The 21,755-nt window shown below is 39.0% G+C and overlaps 2 long non-coding RNA genes across 3 annotated transcripts in view; both read right to left on the bottom strand.

Moving 5' to 3' along the window:
- LOC131401203 (uncharacterized) overlaps positions 1-14,377 on the bottom strand; it is a 40,891-nt gene extending 26,514 nt beyond the window's left edge. Inside the window, exon 1 of the long non-coding RNA XR_009217586.1 lies at positions 12,932-14,377. This is a non-coding gene — a long non-coding RNA (uncharacterized LOC131401203). The remainder of the gene's footprint in view (positions 1-12,931) is intronic.
- The window catches only part of LOC131401204 (uncharacterized), a 135,172-nt gene that overhangs the window by 95,482 nt on the left and 17,935 nt on the right, over positions 1-21,755 (bottom strand). The window lies entirely within an intron of this gene.

Consider the following 21,755-nt stretch of genomic DNA (forward strand, 5'->3'; position numbering starts at 1 on the left):
GTTAATAATGAAGGAGGCTATGTGTGTATAGGGGCAGGAGTATATCAGAAATCTCTGTATTGTCTTCTCTGTTTTGTTGTGAACCTAAAACTGCTCTAAAAACATCAACTCCTTTTACAAAAAGAAAAATATGTACCAGAATTGAAGAAAGAAATAGACATTTCAGCAATAATAGTTGAAAACGCTAATATCTCACATTCAACAATGGCTACAAGAACTAGTAAGGTGATCACACAAGACATCAAAGACTTGAACAAAACTATAAACCAAACAGACCTAACACGTATCTATAGAGCACTCCACTGAACAACAGAATATAGATCTTTCTCCAGTACACATTGAATTCTCCAGGATACACCACATGCTAGGCCATAAAACAAGTCTTAATTTAAAGAGACTGAATTTTGGACATCACCAAGATGATGACATAGGAGGCTCCTGAATTTTGCTCCTCCCATAGAGGCACCAAATAGATAACTATATATGGATGAATTTCATCTGAGAAATCCAGAAATTAGTTGAGTGACTCCTACACACCAAGTGACTGAAAAAATACCCACACTGAAATGGGTAGGAAAGGCTGAAACACACTCTCACCATAATCCTCACCCCTGATATAGTACCTTACAATTAGGAGGGAACCCCCAACTGCCAGTTTCTCTCTAAGGAGCAAAGGGTTTGGACCACACATCTAGTGCCCCAACTGTTAAGGCTGTTATGTGATCTCTAAGGAGCAAAGGGTTTGGACCACACATCTAGTGCCCCAACTGTTAAGGCTGTTATGTGAGAGACGGGCCCCCAAATCACCTAGCTCTGAGAAACAGTGGGACTTACATTCACAAGTTCCACGGGACTATAGCAAACAAAGAAGCAGTTTTTAAATGGGCACATGAGCACTTCCCAAAGCTATACACTTGGGCTTAGCACTGAGCAAACAGGCAAAAAGCCCATCTCCCAGTTTCTCCCTGGAAGGAATCTGACTGCATACTTTCCCAGCTGCTGCCAAAGAGACAGGCATCTAATCCACCTGAATCTAGGTGCTGTGATCTTCCCAGGAGCCTGAAAGAGACAGCGGGCACTTTCTCTGAATTCTCCCTCTGGCTGGCTCCAACAATACCAAGTCCTCAGCTTTTCCCTGGGAAGAGCTTGCCCACAAATCTAGCGCAACAGCTTTTACAGCTGCCACCCAAGGGACAGGCCTCAAATCACCTAGCTCTGATAGCCAATGGAGCTCAGTATTCATGAGTCCCACAGGATCATATTAAACAAAAAAAGCAGTTTTCAAAGTGCACAAGCATTTCCTGCGGCTATCCCCACTGGGGTCATTGTAGAGGGAGCAGGCAAAAACACCCATTACCCACTTTCTCCCTGGAAAGGATTTGACTGCATAATTTCCCAACTGCTACCTGAGGTTCCTGCTTCTAATCAGCCTGCATGTGGGAGCTAAGCAGGATCCTCCTGAGAACCTGATAGAGCTGGTGGGCACATCCCCCACTGTCTCCTTCCAGCTCCCTACAACACTAAAACCAGGTCTCCAGATTCTCCGTAGAAGCTTGTCCACACATCTAGCACTCTAATATTATTGTTGCCACCCAAGGGACTGGATCCCAAATTACCTAGTTCTGGGAGTTGACAGGGATTGGCATTCATGAGGCTCCCAGGACCACACAAAACAAAGAGGCAGTTCTATTTGGGCATACACGCACTCCCAGTGACTATTCCCCCTCTGGCTCAGGAAAGACTGAGTAAACAAAAACACCCAGCTCCCTGTTTCTACCTGCTAGGGGTTAGACTGCATATCTAATGTTCTGACCTTTCCAGCTGTTGACTGAAGGCCAATGGGTCAAAGAAGAAATTGCACATATATTAGAAAATATTATGTGATAAATGAAAATAAAGACAATATGCCAGGGCCGGCCCCACGGCTTAGCGGTTAAGTGCGCGCGCTCCGCTGCTGGTGGCCCGGGTTCGGATCCCGGGCGTGCACCAACGCACCACTTCTCCGGCCATGCTGAGGCCGCGTCCCACCCCACGTACAGCAACTAGAAGGATGTGCAGCTACGACATACAACTATCTACTGGGGCGTTGGGGGGAAAGAAAATAAATAAAATATTAAAAAAAAAAAAAAGAAGAAATGGACAAACTCCAAGAAAGATGCAAACTGTTGAACTGACTCAAAAAGAAAGAAAATCTGAATAGACTTATGACAAGTAAAGAGACTGAATTAGTAATCAAAAAATTTCCCACACACCCCACTTACAGCAATGGATAGATCATCCAGACAAAAAGTTAATAAAGAAATATTAGACTTAAATGAAAAACTGGACGAGATGGACCTAGTAGACATATACAGAGCACTCCACCCAAAAACAGCTGACTACACATTCTTCTCAAGCGCGCATGGAACATTCTCTAGGATAGACCATATGTTGGGAAACAAAGCAAGCCTCAATAAATTTAAGAGGATTGAAATCATAACAAGCATCTTTTCAGACCATAAGGCTATGAAACTGGAAATGAACCAGGAAAAAAAAACTGGGAAAGTGACAAAAATGTGGAGATTAAACAACATGCTACTGAACAACCAATGGATCATTGATGAAATTAAAGGAGAAATCAAAAACTATCTGGAAACAAACGAAAATGATAACATGCCATATCAAACCATATGGGATGCAGCAAAAGCGGTCCTGAGAGGGAAACTCATAGCGATACAAGCCCACCTTAACAAACAAGAAAAAGCCCTAATAGGCAACCTTAAATTACACCTAACAGAACTAGAAAAAGTAGAACAAACAAAGCCCAAAGCCAGCAGAAGGAGAGAAATAATAAAAATCAGAGCAGAAATAAATGATATTGAGACCAAAAAAACAGTAGAAAGGATTAATGAAACAAAGAGTTGGTTCTTCGAGAAGATAAACAAAATAGACAAACCCTTAGCCAGGCTAACTAAGAAAAAAAGAGAAAAGGCTCAAGTAAATAAAATTAGAAATGAAAGAGGAGAAATTACAACGGATACCATGGAAATACAGAGGATTATAAGAGAATACTATGAGAAATTATATGCCAACAAATCGGACAATCTAGAAGAAATGGATAAATTCTTAGACTTATACAACCTCCCAAAATTGAACCAAGAAGAAATGGAGAATCTGAATAGACCAATCACAAGTAAAGAGATTGAAATAGTAATCAAAAACCTCCCAAAAAATAAAAGTCCAGGACCAGATGGCTTCTCCAGTGAATTTTACCAAACATTCAAAGAAGATTTAATACCCATCCTCCTCAAACTATTCCAAAAAATAGAGGAAGATGGAACACTTCCTGAATCATTCTACGAGGCCAACATCACCCTGATACCGAAACCAGACAAAGACAATACAAAGAAAGAAAATTACAGGCCAATATCGCTGATGAACATTGATGCAAAAATCCTCAACAAAATATTGGCAAACCGAATACAACAATATATTAAAAAGATCATACACCATGATCAAGTGGGATTTATACCAGAGACGCAGGGATGGTTCAACATCCGCAAATCAATCAACGTGATACATCACATCAACAAAACAAAGAATAAAAACCACATGATCATCTCAATAGACGCAGAGAAGGCATTTGACAAGATACAACATCCATTTATGATAAAAACTCTCAATAAATTGGGAATAGAAGGAAAGTACCTCAACATAATAAAGGCCATATATGACAAACCCACAGCTAACATCATACTCAACGGGGAAAGACTGAAAGCCATTCCTCTGAGAACAGGAACGAGGCAGGGCTGCCCACTCTCACCACTCCTGTTCAACATAGTACTGGAGGTTTTGGCCAGAGCAATTAGGCAAGAAAAAGGAATAAAAGGAATCCAAATAGGTAACGAAGAAGTGAAACTCTCACTATTTGCAGATGACATGATTGTATATATAGAAAACCCTAAAGAATCTGTTGGAAAACTGTTAGAAACAATCAACAACTACAGCAAAGTTGCAGGGTACAAAATCAATCTACAAAAATCAGTTGCATTTCTATATGCTAATAATGAACTAACAGAAAGAGAGCTCAAAAAGATAATACCATTTACAATTGCATCAAAAAGAATAAAATACCTAGGAATAAATCTTACCAAGGAGGTGAAGGACCTATACAATGAGAACTACAAGACATTATTGAGGGAAATCAACGATGACATAAAGAAATGGAAAGATATCCCATGCACGTGGATTGGAAGAATAAACATAGTTAAAATGTCTATATTACCTAAAGCAATCTACAGATTCAATGCAATCCCAATCAGAATCCCAATGACATTCTTCACAGAAATAGAAAAAAGAATACTAAAATTTATATGGGGCAACAAAAGACCCCGAATAGCTAAAGAAATCCTAAAGAAAAAGAACAAAGCAGGAGGCATCACAATTCCTGACTTCAAAACATACTACAAAGCAATAGTAATCAAAACAGCATGGTACTGGTACAAAAACAGACACACAGATCAATGGAACAGAATTGAAAGCCCAGAAATAAAACCACACATATACGGACAGCTAATTTTCGACAAAGGTGCTAAGGACATGCAATGGAGAAAGGAAAGTCTCTTCAATAAATGGTGTTGGGAAAACTGGACATCCACATGCAAAAGAATGAAAGTGGACCATGTGCTATCGCCATACACAAAAATTAACTCAAAATGGATCAAAGACCTGAAGGTGAGACCTGAAACTATAAAACTCATAGAAGAAAATATAGGCAACACACTATTTGACATTGGGTTTAAAGGAATCTTTTCGGATGACATGCCTACCCAGACTAGGGAAACTAAAGAAAAAATAAACAAGTGGGACTTTATCAGACTAAAGAGCTTTTATAAGACAAATGAAATCAGAATCAAGATGAACAAACAACCAACCAGCTGGGAGAGAATATTTGCAAAACATACATCTGACAAGGGGTTGATCTCCATAATATATAAAGAACTCACACAATTGAACAACAAAAAAACAAACAACCCGATCAAAAAATGGGCAGAGGAAATGAACAGACACTTCTCCAAGGAAGATATACAGATGGCCAATAGGCACATGAAAAGATGCTCAACATCACTAATCATCAGGGAAATGCAAATCAAAACAACACTAAGATACCACCTCACGCCCGTTAGAATGGCTATAATCACCAAGACAAAAAACAACAAATGTTGGAGAGGATGTGGAGAAACAGGAACCCTCATACACAGCTGGTGGGAATGCAAATTGGTGCAGCCTCTATGGAAAACGGTATGGAGATTCCTCAAAGAATTAAAAATAGAGATGCCCTATGATCCAGCCATCCCACTACTGGGAATCTATCCAACGCACCTGAAATCAACAATCCAAAGAGGCTTATGCACCCCTATGTTCATTGCAGCATTATTCACCATAGCCAAGAAGTGGAAGCAACCTAAGTGTCCCTCGACTGACGATTGGATTAAGAAAATGTGGTATATATATACAATGGAATACTACTCAGCCATAAAAAAAGACAAAATCGTCCCATTTGCAACAACATGGATGGGCCTGGAGCGTATTATGTTAAGTGAAATAAGCCAGAAAGAGAAAGACAAACACTGTATGATCTCACTCATATGTGGAATATAAACAAACACATGGACAGAGAAAACTGGACTGTGGTTACCCGGGAAGTGGGGGTGGGGGGTGGGGGATGGGCACAAGGGGTGAAGGGAGTCATATATGGGGTGAAGGACAAACAAAAATGTACAACCCAAAATCTCACAATGTTAGAAACCATTAAAATATCAATAAAAATGTAAAAAAAAAAAAAAAAAAAAAAAAAAAAAAAAAAAAAAATTTCCCACAAAGACAAGGCAAGGCCCAGATTACTTCACAGGTGAATTCTATCAAAAATTTTAAAAAATTAATAACAATTCTTCACAGACAATGCCAAAAAACAAGAGGAAGGAATACTGCCAAATCTATTACATACAGCCAGTATTTCCCTGATCCCAAAACCAGACAAAGACATCACAATAAAAGAAAACTACAGATGAATATCTTATTAATTTAGGAACAAAAATACTCAACAAAATATTAGCAACCCAAATCCAGCAAAATACAAAAATGATTATATACCATGACCAATTGGCATTTATCCCAGGAATGCATGGTTGATTTAACATCTAAAAAATCAATTACTGTAACATACCATGTTAATAGAATAAAGGACAAAAAAACAATGATCATCTCAATAAATACAGAAAAAGCATTTGACAAAATCCAACATTCTTTCGTCACAAGAATGCTCAACAAAGTGGGAGGGAAGGGAACTTCCTCAATCTGATAAAGAGCATCTATAAAATACCCACAGCTAATTGAATACTTAATAGAGAATGACTGAATGCTGTCCCACTAAGATAAGAAACATCACATGGATATCTATTCTTGCCAATTTTATTTAACATTTTACTGGAGGTTCTAGTCAGGGCAATTAGATAAGAAAAGGAAATAAAAGACATATAGAATGAAAAGGAAGAATTAAAATTATCTGTATTTGCAGATGACACAATTTTAAATATACAAAATCTTAAGGAATATACTAAGACTATTGGAACTAATAAACGAATTCAGTAAGTTTAGAGAAAAAATACATATATAAAAATCAATTGTATTTCTATACAGTAGCAATAAGCAAACCAAACATGAATTCTTTTAAAATGCCATTTTAAAAAATGGCATTTTAAATGCCATCAAAAGTACAAAATTTATATAATGAAATGGTAAAACATCTGGTTAAGGAAATAAAATAATATCCAAATAAATAGAAAGGCATGCCATGCTCATGGATTGGCACATTTTATATCGTTAAGATGGCAATACTCCCAAGTTGATCTACAAATTCAACGCAAATGTGAAAAAAATATCAAAACTCCAGCTGGCTTGTTTGCAGACATTGACAACCTGATGTTAAAATTCATATGGAAATTCAAGGGATCTAGAAGAGTCAAAACACTCCTGTAAAAGAAGAACACAGTGGAGTACTCACAGTTATCAATTCCAAAACTCAATACAAAGCTCCTGCCTTAGTCTGTTGGTCTGCTGTAACAGAAATACCATAGACTGAGTGCCTTATAAACAACAGAAATTTATTCCGCACACTTTTGAAGGCTGGGAAGTTCAAGATGAACGTGTCAGTATTTTTGCTCTCTGTAAGAACCCTTCTTCTTGATTCAGACCGCCATCTTCTCACTATAGTCTCCCAAGGTGCAAGGTGCAAAAGAGCTCTCTGGGGTCTCTTTTATAAGGGCAATAATCCCATTCATGAGGGCTCCATCCTCATGATTTAATAACCTATCAAAGGCATTCCTTCTAATACCATCAGTCTAGGGGCCGGCCCCGTGGCTTGGTGGTTAAATGGGCACACTCCACTGCTGGCGGCCCGGGTTCGGATCCCGGGTGCGCACCGATGTGCTGCTTCTCCGGCCATGCTGAGGCCGTGTCCCATGTACAGCAACTAGAAGGATGTGAAACTATGATGTACAACTATCTACTGGGGCTTTGGGGGAAAAAAAATAAAAATAAATAAAATTATAATACCATCACTCTGGGGATTAGATTTCAATGTAAGAATTTGCGGGAGGGGTGGACATAAACATTCAGTCCATTGCAGCTACGGAAATCAAAACAATGTGTTACTGGTATAAGGATAGATACAGGTCAATGCACTAGAAGTGAGAGTCCAGAAATAAACCCATAGGTCCATGGTCAATTTATTTCGAACAAGGTGCCAAAACGATTCAATGGGCAAAGAATAGTCTCTTCAACAAATGGTGCTGGGTCATCTGAGTATCCACGTGTAAAAGAATGAAGTTGGACACCTACTTCACATCATATGTAAAAATTAACCCAAAATTTATAAAAGATCTAAATGTATGATCTAAAACTATAAAGCTCTTAAAGAAAAACATGGGGTTGGGCCGGCCCCGTGGCTTAGCGGTTAAGTGCGCGCGCTCTGCTGCTGGCGACCGGGGTTCGGATCCCGGGCGTGTACTGACGCACTGCTTCTCCGGCCATGCTGAGGCCGCGTCCCACATACAGCAAGTAGAATGATGTGCAGCTATGACATACAACAATCTACTGAGGCTTTGAGGGGAAAATAAATAAATAAAATCTTTAAAAAAAAAAAAGAAAAGAAAAACATGGGGTGAATCTTTGTAATGTTAGATAAGGCATTGGTTGCCTAGATATTATACCAAAGTATAAGCAACAACAACAATAGATAAATTGGAGTTCATCAAAAATTAAAAAGTTTTGTGCTTCAGAGGACACCATGAAGAAAGTGAAGACAATCTACAGAATGGGATATCATCATTGCAAATCATATCTAGTAAGTGACTTGTATCCTGAATATATGAATACCTACAAGTGAACAACAAAAAGACAAAATACACATTTTAAGATGGGCAAAGGATTTGAACAGACATTTCTCCGAAGAATATATGCAAACTACCAATAAGCACATGAAAAAACATGCAATACCATTAGGCAGTATGGAAATGCAAATCAAAAACACAATGAGATACCATTTAGTGTATTCTAGGAAGGCTATAATCCAAAGATGTGTAATAAAAAGTGTTGGCAAGGATGTGGAGAAGTTGGAATCCTCACACAGAGCTGGTGGGAAGGTACAGTGCTGCAGCCTCTTTGGCAAACAGTTTGGCAGTTCCTCACAAGTTACACATCGAGTTACCTTATGACCCAGCAATTCCACTTCTAGGTATATAAGAATTGACAACACTTATTCACATAAAAAGTGTACACACTTCATCTATGTATAAAATCCAAAAGAATCAATAACAAAACTCCTAGAACTAATGAGTGATTATAGCAAGGTTGCAGGATACAAGGTTAATATACAAAACTCAATCACTTTCTTATACCAGTAATGAATAAGTGGAATTTCAAATTGACAACATAATACCATTTACATTAGCATCCAAAAAATGAAATACTGAGGCAACTCTAACAAAATATGTATACAATATGAGAAAAACTACAAAACTCTGATGAAGGAAATCAAAGCAGAACTAAATAGAGAGGTATTCCATGTTGATGGATTAAAAAAACTCAATATTCGGGGCTGGCCCAGTGGCGCAAGCGGTTAAGTGCGCGCGCTCCGCTGCGGCGGCCCGGGGTTCACTGGTTCGGATCCCGGGCGCGCACCGACGCACTGCTTGGCAAGCCATGCCGTGGCGGCGTCCCATATAAAGTGGAGGAAGATGGGCACAGCTGTTAGCCCAGGGCCGTCTTCCTCAGCAAAAAAAGAGGAGGATTGGCAGATGTTAGCACAGGGCTGATCTCCTCACAAAAAAAAAAAAAAAAAAAAAAAAAAAAACTCAATATTCAAGATGCCAGTTCTTCCCACTAGATCTACAGATTCAGTGCAATCCCAATTAAAATCCTAGCAAGTTATTTTGTGAATATCAACAAACTGATTCTAAAGTTTATGCAGAGAGGCAGAAAAAAAAAAAAAAACAGAGTAAGCCAATAAAATATTGAAGGAGAACAAAGGTAAGGGGCTGGCATTCCTCAACTGCAAGACTTTGTTTACAGCTACGGTATTCCAGATAATGTGGTATACGTGGAAGAGCAGACAAATAGTTCAAGGGAACAGAATAGAGAGTGCAATACTATACCCACGTAAACATGGTCAATTGATCTTTGACTAAAGAGCAAAGGCAATATAAAGCAACAAAGATACTCTATTCAAACAAGTGATGCTGTAACAACTGGATATCCACATGAAAAAAAATGAATCTAGACACAGACTTTACACTTTTCACAAAAATTATCTCAAAATTGATCATAAACATAAAAGTAACATGCAAATCTATGTAACTCTCAGAAGGAAACACAGGAGAAAACCTAGATGACTTTGGGTATGGTAATGTCTTTTTATATACAACACTAAAGTCATGATCCAAGAAAGAACTAATTGATAAGCCAGACTTCATGAAAATTAAAAACTTATGCTCTGTGAAAGACGATGTCAATAGAATGAGAAGACAAGCCACGGACTGGGAGAAAATATCAGCACAACACATATTTGAAAAAGAACTGGTAACCAAATACACAAGGAACTCTTAAAGATCAACAATAAAAAACCAAAATAAGAAAAACAACCCAACTAAAAAATAGGCAAAGATCTGAACCAACACCTCACCAGAGAAGACATACAGATGGCAACTAAGCATATAAAAAGATGCTCCAGGGGCCGGCCCCGGGGCCTAGCGGTTAAGTGCACGCGCTTGTCCGGCCATGCTGAGTCTGCGTCCCACATACAGCAACTGGAAGGATGTGCAACTATGACATACAATTATCTACTGGGGCTTTGGGGGGAAAAATAAAAAAGGAGAAGGATTGGCAATAGATGTTAGCTCAGAGCCGGTCTTCCTCAGCAAAAAGTGGAGGATTAGCATGGATGTTAGCTCAGGGCTGATCTTCCTCACAAAAAAATAAATAAAATAAAATAAAAAGATGCTCCACATCGTATGTCATCAGGGAAACGCAAATTACAACAACGTGATACCAACTACACAACTACACATCTATTGGAATGGCAAGGGCCGGCCCCGTGGCTTAGCAGTTAAGTGAGCGCGCTCTGCTACTGGCGGCCCGGGTTTGGATCCCGGGCGCGCACTGACGCACTGCTTCTCCGGCCATGCTGAGGCTGCGTCCCACATACAGCAACTAGAAGGATGTGCAACTATGACATACAACTGTCTACTGGGGCTTTGAGAAAAAAAAAAGAATGGCAAAAACCCAGAACAACGACCAACACCAAATGCTCCTGTGGATGTGGAGCAACAGGAACTTTCATTTATTGCCAGTTGGGAATGCAAAATGGTACCATGACTTTGAAACAAGAGTTGGGCGGTTTCTTACAAAACTAAACATACTCTTACCATATGATACAGCAGTTGCACTCCTTGGTATTTACCCAAAGGAGTTGAAAACTTATGCCCACACAAAAACCTGCACATAGATCTTTATAGCAGTTTTATTCATAATTGCCAAAACTTGGAAGCAACCAAGATGTCCTTCAGTAGGTGAACAGATAAATTGTGGTACATCCAGACAACAGAATATTATTCAGCACTAAAAAGAAATGAGCTATCGCACCACGAAAAGACATGGAGGAACCTCGAATGTTACTAAGTGAAAAAATCCATCTGAAAAGGCTACATACTTTATGATTCCAACTATATGACATTCTAGAAAATGCAAAACTATAGAGACACTAAAAATAAGTGGTTGCCAGGGGTGTGAGGGGTGACATAAATAGGCAAAGCACAGAATTTTTTGGGCAGTGAAAATACTCTGCATGATACACTATGATGATGGATATGTATCATTATATCTTTGTCCAAACCCTTAGATTGTATAACACCAAGAGTGAACCATCATGTAAATTACGAACTTTGGGCGATTACAATGTATCGATGTAAGTTCATCATTTGCAACAAATGTACCACTCTGGTGGGGGATGTTGATAGTGGGGGAGGTTGTACATGTGTGGGGGCATGGGACATACATGAAATCACTGTACCTCTCATCAATTTTGCTGTGAATCCAAAAATGCTCTAAAAAAATAACGTCTAGGGGCCAGTCCAGTGGCGTAGTGGTTAAGTTTGTGCACTCCACTTCAGCAGCCCAGGGTTCATGGGTTCGGATCCCAGGTGCGGACATACACCACTCATCAAGCCAGGCTGTGGCAGGGACCCACATACAAAGCAGAGGAAGACTGGCAGAGATGTTAGCTCAGGGACAAACTCCCAAGTAAAAAGGGGAAGATTGGCAACAGATGTTAGCTGGGGAACCATCTTCCTCACCAAAAAAATAAACATAAATAAATAAAGTCTAAAAAATGGTACACACACATATTCACAGCATATTTATTCATAATAGCCAAAAAACAGAAATGACTCAAATGTCCATCAACTGGTGAATGGGTAAATATATTGTGGTTTATTCATACAATGGAATATTATTTGGCCATAAATGAATGAAGTACTAATCCATGCTACAACATTGATGAATCTTGAAAACATTACACTAAGTGAAAAAAGACAGCCGCAAAACACTACATATTGTATGATTTCATTTATATGAAATGTCCAGAATAGGCAAATCTGGAATTAGATTAGTGGTTCCCAGGTGCTGGGATAGGGGAGAAATGGAGAGTGACTCCTAATGTGTATGGAGTTTTCTTTTATAGTGTTGGAAATATCCTAAAATTAGTTGTGGAGCTGGTTGCACATTTCTGTGAACATACAAGAACACATTGAATTATACAGGTAAATTTTACAGGTAAATTATACAGGTAAATTTTCCAGTATGTGAATTATTATCTCACTAAATCTGTTAAAAAAAAAAACTATACCAGCCAAGACACGTTGCATATCTTTCATTTATCTGCAATTAACAAAGAGTTGCAAAATAACGAAGAGATAATAAACAGGGTCAGAATCTGATAACCCGGAAGAATGTGCAATTCGTTTTCATTAAAGCACAAAATTTGTCTCTACAGTTAGTACTCTTTGATCAAAAACAATCTCAAAGGGCCGGCCCCATGGCGTATTGGTTAAGTGCGCGCGCTCCACTGCTGGTGGCCTGGTTTGGATCCCGAGCACACACTGAGGCACCGCTTGTCAGGCCATGCTGTGGCGGGGTCCCACATAATGTGGGGGGAGATGGGCACAGATGTTAGCCCAGGGCCAATCTTCCTCAGCAAAAACAGGAGGATTGGCATGTGTTAGCTCAGGGCTGATCTTCCTCACCAAAAAAAAAAAAAAAAGAAAAAAAAAGCCTTGAGGCTGGGAAGCTGAGCCAAGATCAGATGTCACCTACAGTGCCTACAAATTTGAGCGAATACCTCTTTTGTCAGGATCCCCCGAATATCCTCAAGTTCCTGTAAGCCAGGTACCAGGTCAATTTCCTCATGAGAACTTTGCAAGCACTGGCTCTGTAAAGTAAATTTTGCTTGCTTAAATGTGTCTTATCATGTCTGATTAAATGAGCATCATTCTCAAAAATGACATTCCAGGCAAGACCTTGGCTGCAGAACCAAGGTTTCCAATTATGTCCTGTTAACAAGGAGGATATATTCTTACTAAAATCATTCAAACTACATTGCTTTGAAAAAAATTTTTTTAAATTTAAGCGTTTCCAGATTCTAGAGGTCTCAGGTAGGGAGAAAAAGACTGTTTCATTTCTGTTTGCAAAAGCATAGTCTATTAACTGCTATGAATTTTAGAGAGTTTAAGAGATAAGAGAAATGGGTTCCTCATATCCAGAGAGTAAAACATTAAAACACCAGCAATTCCTACAATTATCACTCCATTTCATTTATTTCTATGTAATTAGTTCTTGTTCAACTCAATGTTGGGTCAGTAGTCTCATGAACCCACTGGACTGAATGTTTGTATACCCTGAAAAACTCATACACTGAAGTTCTAACCCCCAGTGTGGCTGTATTTGGAGATGGAGCAAGAAATTAGGGTTATATGAGGTTATAAGGGCAAGACCCTGATCCTATAGGATTAATATCCTTAGAATAAAAAATACCAGAGAACCTCGCCACCTCCCCAATTGAAAACAACACTGTAGAATATACTAAATTCAAATTAAAGAAGTAACGTTGTGAGCAAGATAGCATTTTTAAAAATAAGCCAAATTATGACTGATAGCAGTATCCTGTTTTGGTCTATCAGGGAAAGCAACACTAGGTTTCTCCTAAACAGAAACAAATCATGGGCCATTGATAAATATTCAGGAATGTCATAAATTTGTGAGGTATTTATTTCAATAAAATTTTACCCATGCAAATTTAACCTAGCATATCTTCTGATTTGACAATGCTTTTCATGCAACTGACAATGTGTGAAAGAAATCTAATGATTTCTAGCTCCTCTCATTTTACAAGGTGAAAGAACAAATCCTTCATGATTTTATAGGGGCCCTCTGAGAAATTTCAAAGAAAGTTTTAGATGTAAAAGATATCATTTAGGATTTGAATTTGGGAAGGCAAAAAGTCAAAAGTTGTCAGATTTGAACACTTCATTAAATGACCCTACTATAATCATGGATTACTGAAAAACAGTACCTTGCTATCTATTTATTCAAAGTGACAAAAGATTTTAAAAGTAAACATAAGAGGTAACATAATTGTAAGGAACCTTAGCTCTTTCAAAAAGTGAGAAGACTTTGTTCTCTTAAATAATGAACATTATAAAGTCAACATAAATCACACATATTATTCTGATAAAACACAGAATCTCTTCCTTCTAGGCAGATTATTCAAAGGTAAAGAAAAACATTTTATAACCTTTTATTAAGAGTAGACCAGGGCCAGCCCCGTGGCTTAGTGGTTAAGTGCGTGCGCTCCGCTGCTGGCGGCCCGGGTTCAGATCCCGGGCACGCACTGACGCACCGCTTCTCCGGCCATGCTGAGGCCGCGTCCCACATGCAGCAACTAGAAGGATGTGCAGCTATGACATACAACTATCTACTGGGGCTTTGGGGGAAAAAAAAAAAAAAAAGAGTAGACCACTAATCAAATCTACAAGAAGATAAAACAATACTTAATGTATCTGTGCCTAACAACAGAACATCAAAATACTTCAAAAACTGATACAATTGCAAGGAGAAATAGAAAAGTCCAGTATGATAGTTGGAAGGTTCAAGATCACTACTAATCCCATGGACATTAAAAGGATGAAAAAAAGAATACTACGAACAAATCTAGGCACACAAAATTGATAACTTAGATAAAATGGACTGATTCCTTGAAGGACACATTTTACGAAAATGCACAAGGAGAAATGGATAACCTTAATAGGCCTATATTTACTAGAAAATTTAATCATTACTGTCCTTCCAAAAGAGAAAACACTGGGTCCAGCTGCTTACACAGGTAAATTCTACCAAACACTTAAGAAACAATATCAGTTCTTTACAAGTCCATCCAGAAAGCAGCAGAAGAAACACCATCTAATTCATTCTACAAGGCCAGCGTTATCCTAACAACAAACCAGAAAAATACATCACAAGAAGGAAAACTACACAATATCTCTCAGAATACAGATACAAAAATCCTCGAGAAAATATTAGCAAATCAAATCCAATAATGTTTTAAAATAATTATATACCACAACCAAGAGTGATTTATTATAGGTATGCGAGGCTGGTATGACATTTGAAAATCAATTAATGTAATCTAACACAACAAGGTAAGAAAAATTATATGATCATACTGATAGATGTAGAAAATGCATTTGACAAAATCCAATACCCATTCAAGATAAAAACTCTCAGCAAACTAGGAAAAGAGGAAACTTCCTCAATTTGATAAAGCTCACCTACTAAAAACCTACAACTAACATCATACTTAATGGTGAGAAACTGGGCACTTTTTAAGATTGGGAACAAAGTACTTAAAAAGAGACAACAGGCCCAAAATGGAGTCACTCGTGCAGAGCCCCACATCAGCAAATCAAGACTTAATACCTAACCTATGATTCCCTCCTCCCCCAGGAATGTAACCTTAACCAGTCAATCTGGAATTTCTTGGTCAGCACTAGTGAGCTAATCTGTCTGACAGGCTGCTTGTGTTTCCCTTAGGAGGGTGACCTTGCCTGAAACAATGCATTCTTTACTAATAATTTCCTTTGTCTGCCCCATCTCTGCCTTTAAAAACCTTTCCTTTTCTGTAGCTCTTCGGAGCTCCTTTCTACTTGCTAGATCGGATGTTGCCTGAATCATGAATCATTCATTAAAGCCAATTAGATCTCCAAATCTACTCAGTTGAAATTTTATTGTTTAACAAAGGAAAGGATGTCCTATCTCATCACTCCCATTCAGCATCATTCTGGAATTCCTACCTAGTATAATAAACAAGAAAATAAATGTAGACGTATTGGAAAGGAAAAAGTAAAAATCGGGGCCGGCCCTGTAGCGTAGCAGTTAAGCGCATGCGCTCCGCTGCTGGCTGCCCGGGTTCGGATCCTGGGTGCACACCGACGCATCGCTTGTCAGACCATGCTGTGGCAGCGTCCCACATAAAGTGGAGGAAGATCGGCACAGATCTTAGCTCAGGGCCAGTCTTCCTCAGCAAAAAGAGGAGGATTGGCATGGATGTTAGCTCAGGGCTGATATTTCCCACAAAAAAAAAAAAAAAGAAAAAAAGAAAAAGAAAAAAAGTAAAAATGGCTTTATTCACAAATAACATCATTGTCTATGTAGAAAATCACAAAGAATTGACCAAAAAAAAACCCTCCTAAATCTAACAAGCAAGTACAGCAAGGTCTCAGGATACAAGTCTTACATAAAAAAGTCAATTGCTTTCCTATGTATCAGCAGTGAACAACTGGAATTTGAAATTTTTGCAAAATTACCATACACAATAACACCAAAAAATAGTAAACACTTAGGCACAAATCTGATCATATGTGTACAAGATCTACATACGAAAAACTACAAAACTCTGATGGAAAAAAATTCAAAGAAAATCTAAATAAATGTATAGATATTCCATATTTGGACTGGAAGACTCAATATTGTTAAGATGTCAATTCTTCCCACCTTGACTTTTAGACTAAATGCAATCCCAATCAAACACCCACCAAGCTACTTTGTAGATATAGACAAAATGATTCTATATGGAAAGGCAAAACACCTAGAATAGCTAGCACAATATTGAATAAGAACAAAGTTGGAAGACTCAACACTTACTATAAAGCTACAGTAATCAAGAAGAGTATGGGATTAGTGAATGAATAGACATATAGATCAATGGAACAGAATAGAAAGCCCTGAAATTGCTAGACACAAATCTAGTCAACCGATCTTTGACAAAGGAGCAAGGGAAATTCGATGGGAAAAGGACAGTATTTTCAACAAATGGTGCTGGAACAACTGGTTATCCACATGCAAAAGAAAAAAATAAGCCTAGACACAGATGATACAACTTCACAAAAACAAAGTCAAAATGGACCATAGGGCTAACTATAAAAACTTAAAACTATAAAACTCCTTCAAAAAAACAGAAAATCAATGTGACCTTGGCTTGGCTGGTGAGTTTTTAGATACAACATCAAAAGTATGAAGCATAAAAGAAAACATTAATAAGTCAGACTATTAAATTAAAAACTTGCAATCTGTAAAAGTCACTGCTAAGACAATGAAAAGATAAGCCACAGACTAGAAGTAGTAGCAAAACACATATCTGATAAAAGAATGTGAAAAAGTATACAGAGAACTCTTAAAACAAGAAAAACAACCCAATTTAAAAATGGGCAAGAGATTTGAACTGACACCTCATCAAAGAAGATATACAGATGACAAGCAAACATGAAAATATCCTCAAAATCATTTATCACTAGGGTGTCACAAATTAAAACATACCTATTAGAATGGCCAAAATCCAAAAAACTAACAATATAAATTAGTGGTGAGACGTGGAGCAACAGGAACTCGCATTCATTACTGGTGGAAATGCAAAATAGGATAGCCACTTTGGAAGACAGTTTGGCAGTTTTTTTTGTTTTTTTTTTTTCCCCCCAAAGCCCCAGTAGATAGTTCTATGTCATAGCCGCACATCCGTCTAGTTGCTACATGTGGGACGTGGCCTCAGCATGGCTGGAGAAGCGGTGCATCGGTGCGCGCCCAGGATCTGAACCCGGGCCGCCAGCAGCGGAGCACGCACACTTAACCGCTAAGCCACAGGGCCGGCCCTGGCAGTTTCTTACAAAGTTAACATAGTCTTCTCATATTTATTTGTTTCCTAGGGCTACAATAAAAAAGTACCAGAAGCTGGGTGGCTTACACAACAGACATTTATTGTCTCACAGTTCTGGAGGCTAGAATTCCAAGATCAAAGTGTTCACAGGGTTGGTTCCTTCTGAAGGCTGTGAGGAAGAATCCATTTCATGCCTCTTCCCTAGCTTCTGGTGGTTTGCTGGCACTCTTCAGCATCCCTTGGCTTGTAGATGTATCACCCTTATGTCTGCCTTCATCTTCACATGGCGTTCTACTTGTATGCATGTGTCTGTGTCCAAATTTCCCCATTTTATAAGAACTCCAGTCATATTGGATTAGAGCCTACCATAATGATGTCATTTTAACTTAATTATCTCTGTAAAGACCATACCTCCAAATAAAAGTCACATTCTGAGGTACTGGGGTCTAGGATTCCAACATACCTTTTTGGGGGAAAAAAGGGGCACAATTCAATCCATAGCACCATATGACCTATTACTCATAGTCCTAGATATTTACCCAACTGATGTGAAAACTTATGCCCATGCAAAGACCTGCATGCAAATGTTTATAGCAACTTTTTCCTTGGGAGAAAAAAAAGAATGGAACTTATGACCAATGTTCCATTTCCACAGGTCTGCCTGAGTGACTGGTTTCTGTCTTGCCTGATTCAGAGGGCTAACAGAGAACCATAAAATTGGATGCATGGCGGCCACTGAGAACAAAGGAGAGCTGCACAGCTTGTTTTAGCACCAGAGAAACTGCAGTACCACAGAGAGACACGAAAAGTAGTAAGAGATTACAAGCTCCTAAAAATGAAAAGCACAAATTCTCTAATTGGGAAATTACATGCACAAGCCCAGGGAAGACGCATCCCTAGAAAATTTGAGACGCCTGCAGAATCTCTAGCCAGGCTGACTGGTGATGATCTCCTATACACAGCCAATCAGTAAATACTGGGAGAGTTGACTGTTTTTTTCAAATGCACAAATTCAACAAAAGATCACAAGGCATACAAAAACAAAAATACACCAAAAAAGCAGGAAAACATGGCACAATTAAAGGAAAGAAAATCTCTAGAAACCAACCCTAAAGAAACAGAGATCTCTAAATTACTTGAAACAGAATTGAAAGTAACCATCTTGAATATGCTCAATGAGCCAAAAGAGAACACAGACAAATAAAATCGGGAAAATGATACATGAACAAAATGAGAAGATCAACAGCAGGAGTAGAAAAGAGAGACAAAACAACTACAAGACAGACAACGAACAATTGAGAAAATGGCAAAAGTAAGTTCTCCCTATCAATAACTACTTCAAATAGGTTAAACTCATCAAAACACAGAGAGTGGCTGAATAGATTAAAAAACAAAATCAAATTATATGCTATCTATAAGAGACTCACTTTAGATATAAGGACACACACAAGCTGAAAGTGAAAGGATGGAAAAAGATATTCCATGCAAATAGTAACTAAAAGAGAGCAGGTGTGGCCATACTTATGTCAGATGAAAGAGATTTTAAGTCAAAAACTGTCAAGAGACAAAGAACAAGATATAATGATAAAAAAACAATTCACCAGGAAAACATAATTATTAATATATATTAAACAAAGATCAGAGCACACAAATATATGAAACAAACATTTAAAAAATTGATAGTAACAGTTATTATAGGAGATGAGAACATTCCCACTTTCAAAAATACATAGAACAACTAGACAGAAAAGCAGTAAGGAAACAGAGGACTTGTATTTTACCATAAACAAATTTTATAGACCCACAAACATATACAGAAATCTCCAACAACAGCAGAATACATTCTCCTCAAGCACACATGGAACATTCTCCAGGACAGATTTCATGTTAGGTCACAAAATAAGTCTTAACAAATTTAAGAAGACATCATACCAAGTGTCTTTTACAACCACACTGGAATGAAACTAAATATCAATAGCAATCTAAAATAGTCAAACTCATATAGGAAGAGAGATGGTTGCCATAGGCTGGAGGTAAGGGAAGTGGGGAGTTGCTACTCAATGCATATACCGTTTCAGTAATACAACACAAATAAGTTTTAGAGATCTCCTGTACAACATTGTGTCTACAGTTAGCATATTGTATTGAACACTTAAAAATCTTGTTAAGAGTATATCTCGGGCCAGCCCCGTGGCTTAGCGGTTGGGTGCGTGCGCTCTGCTGCTGGCGGCCCGGGGTTCGGATCCCAGGCGCGCACCGACACACCGCTTCTCTGGCCATGCTGAGGCTGCGTCCCACATACAGCAACTGGAAAAATGTGCAGCTATGACGTACAACTATCTACTGGGTCTTTGGGGGGAAAAAATAAATAAATAAAATCTTTAAAAAAAAAAAAGAGTATATCTCATGTTAACTATTCTTACCACAATACAATAAAAATATAAATTTGAAAATTTGAAAATTTACAAATATAAGAAAGTTAAATAACACACTCTTGAACAACCAAAGTCTAAGAGTCAAAGAAGAAATCAGGGGCTGCCCTGGTGGCATAGTGGTTAAGTTCACACAGTCTGCTTCCAGCGGCCCAGGGTTCACAGGTTCGGATCCTACACAGCGCTTATCAAGCCATGCTGTGACAGGCGTCCCACATATAAAGTAGAGGAAGATGAGCATGGATGTTAGCCATGGGCAATCTTCCTCAGCAAAAAGAGGAGGATTGGCAACAGATGTTAGCTCTGAGCTAATCTTCCTCACCAAAAAAAAAAAAAAGAAATCAAAAGGGAAATTAGAAAAATATCTTCAGACAAATGAAAATGATAATCTGACACCAAAACTTATGGGATGCAGCAAAAGCTAAAAGGGAACTTTAAAGTGGTACATACCTACGTCAAAAAAGAATGAACAAATAAACAACCTAACTTCACACCTCAAAGAAAGAACAAGAAAAGCAAACTAAATCCAAATTTAGCAATAGGAAGAAAACAGTAAAGATTAGAGCAGAAATAAATGAAATAGAGTGATGTCAGCATCATGGCAGAGTGAGTTGCTCCCCTTGTCTCTCCCCTTTAAGAAACAAGCAGTAGGGGCCTGCCCTGTGGCGTAGCGGTTAAGTGCATGCGCTCTGCTGCTGGCGGCCCAGGTTTGGATCCCAGGTACGCACCAAGGCATCACTTGTCAAGCCATGCTGTGGTGGTGTCCCATATAAAGTGGAGGAAGATAGGCACAGATGTTAGCCCAGGGCCAGTCTTCCTCAGCAAAAAGAGGAGGACTGGCATCGGATGTTAGCTCAGGGCTGATCTTCCTCACCAAAAAAAAAAAAAAAGAAACAAGCAGTAGGACATCCATAGACCAACAAAGGATCCTCTACACAGCACACCAGAAAACCTGAAAGAGCCACACATCTATACATCTAAAGGTAGGTGGACGGGACCTCGAAGAGGTGATGGAACCAGGGGAGCAACAGCAGTGGCTCCCAAGACTAGAGACTCCAGGAACTGCCAAGGTGCCTGTGACCAGAGGCTACAGAAAATGTAGTAATGTCGGCAAACAGAGGCCCCAGGAACCAAGGCAGCCCACAATCCCAGAGGATCCAGGAACTGCAGCGGTGCCCACAACCCAGGCCTTTACCCAGTGCCTATGACTCCACACTCCCAACAGCAGAGGCTGCATCCAAGACCCTGGAGACCCAAAAGCAGTGGCAGTGCCTGTTACCTGAGGTTCCAGAAACAGCCAGCACCCAAGACCATAGGCTCTAGGAACCAGAGTGATACCCTGGACCCAACCCCCTCCAACTCCCCCTCCCTCAGAAGCAGTGCCTCTGACCCAGGCCCTCACAGCAGTAGGAGCTGCATCCTAGACCCCAATGTCCCTGGCAGTGGTAGTGGTGCTGATTTCCTGAGGTTCCAGGAACTGCACCAGCACCCAAGGTGAGAGACTCCAGAAACTATAGTAGTAACTGCAA

Source organism: Diceros bicornis, chromosome X, assembly GCF_020826845.1.
Source record: "Diceros bicornis minor isolate mBicDic1 chromosome X, mDicBic1.mat.cur, whole genome shotgun sequence".
In the NCBI taxonomy this organism is placed as follows: Eukaryota; Metazoa; Chordata; class Mammalia; order Perissodactyla; family Rhinocerotidae; genus Diceros; species Diceros bicornis.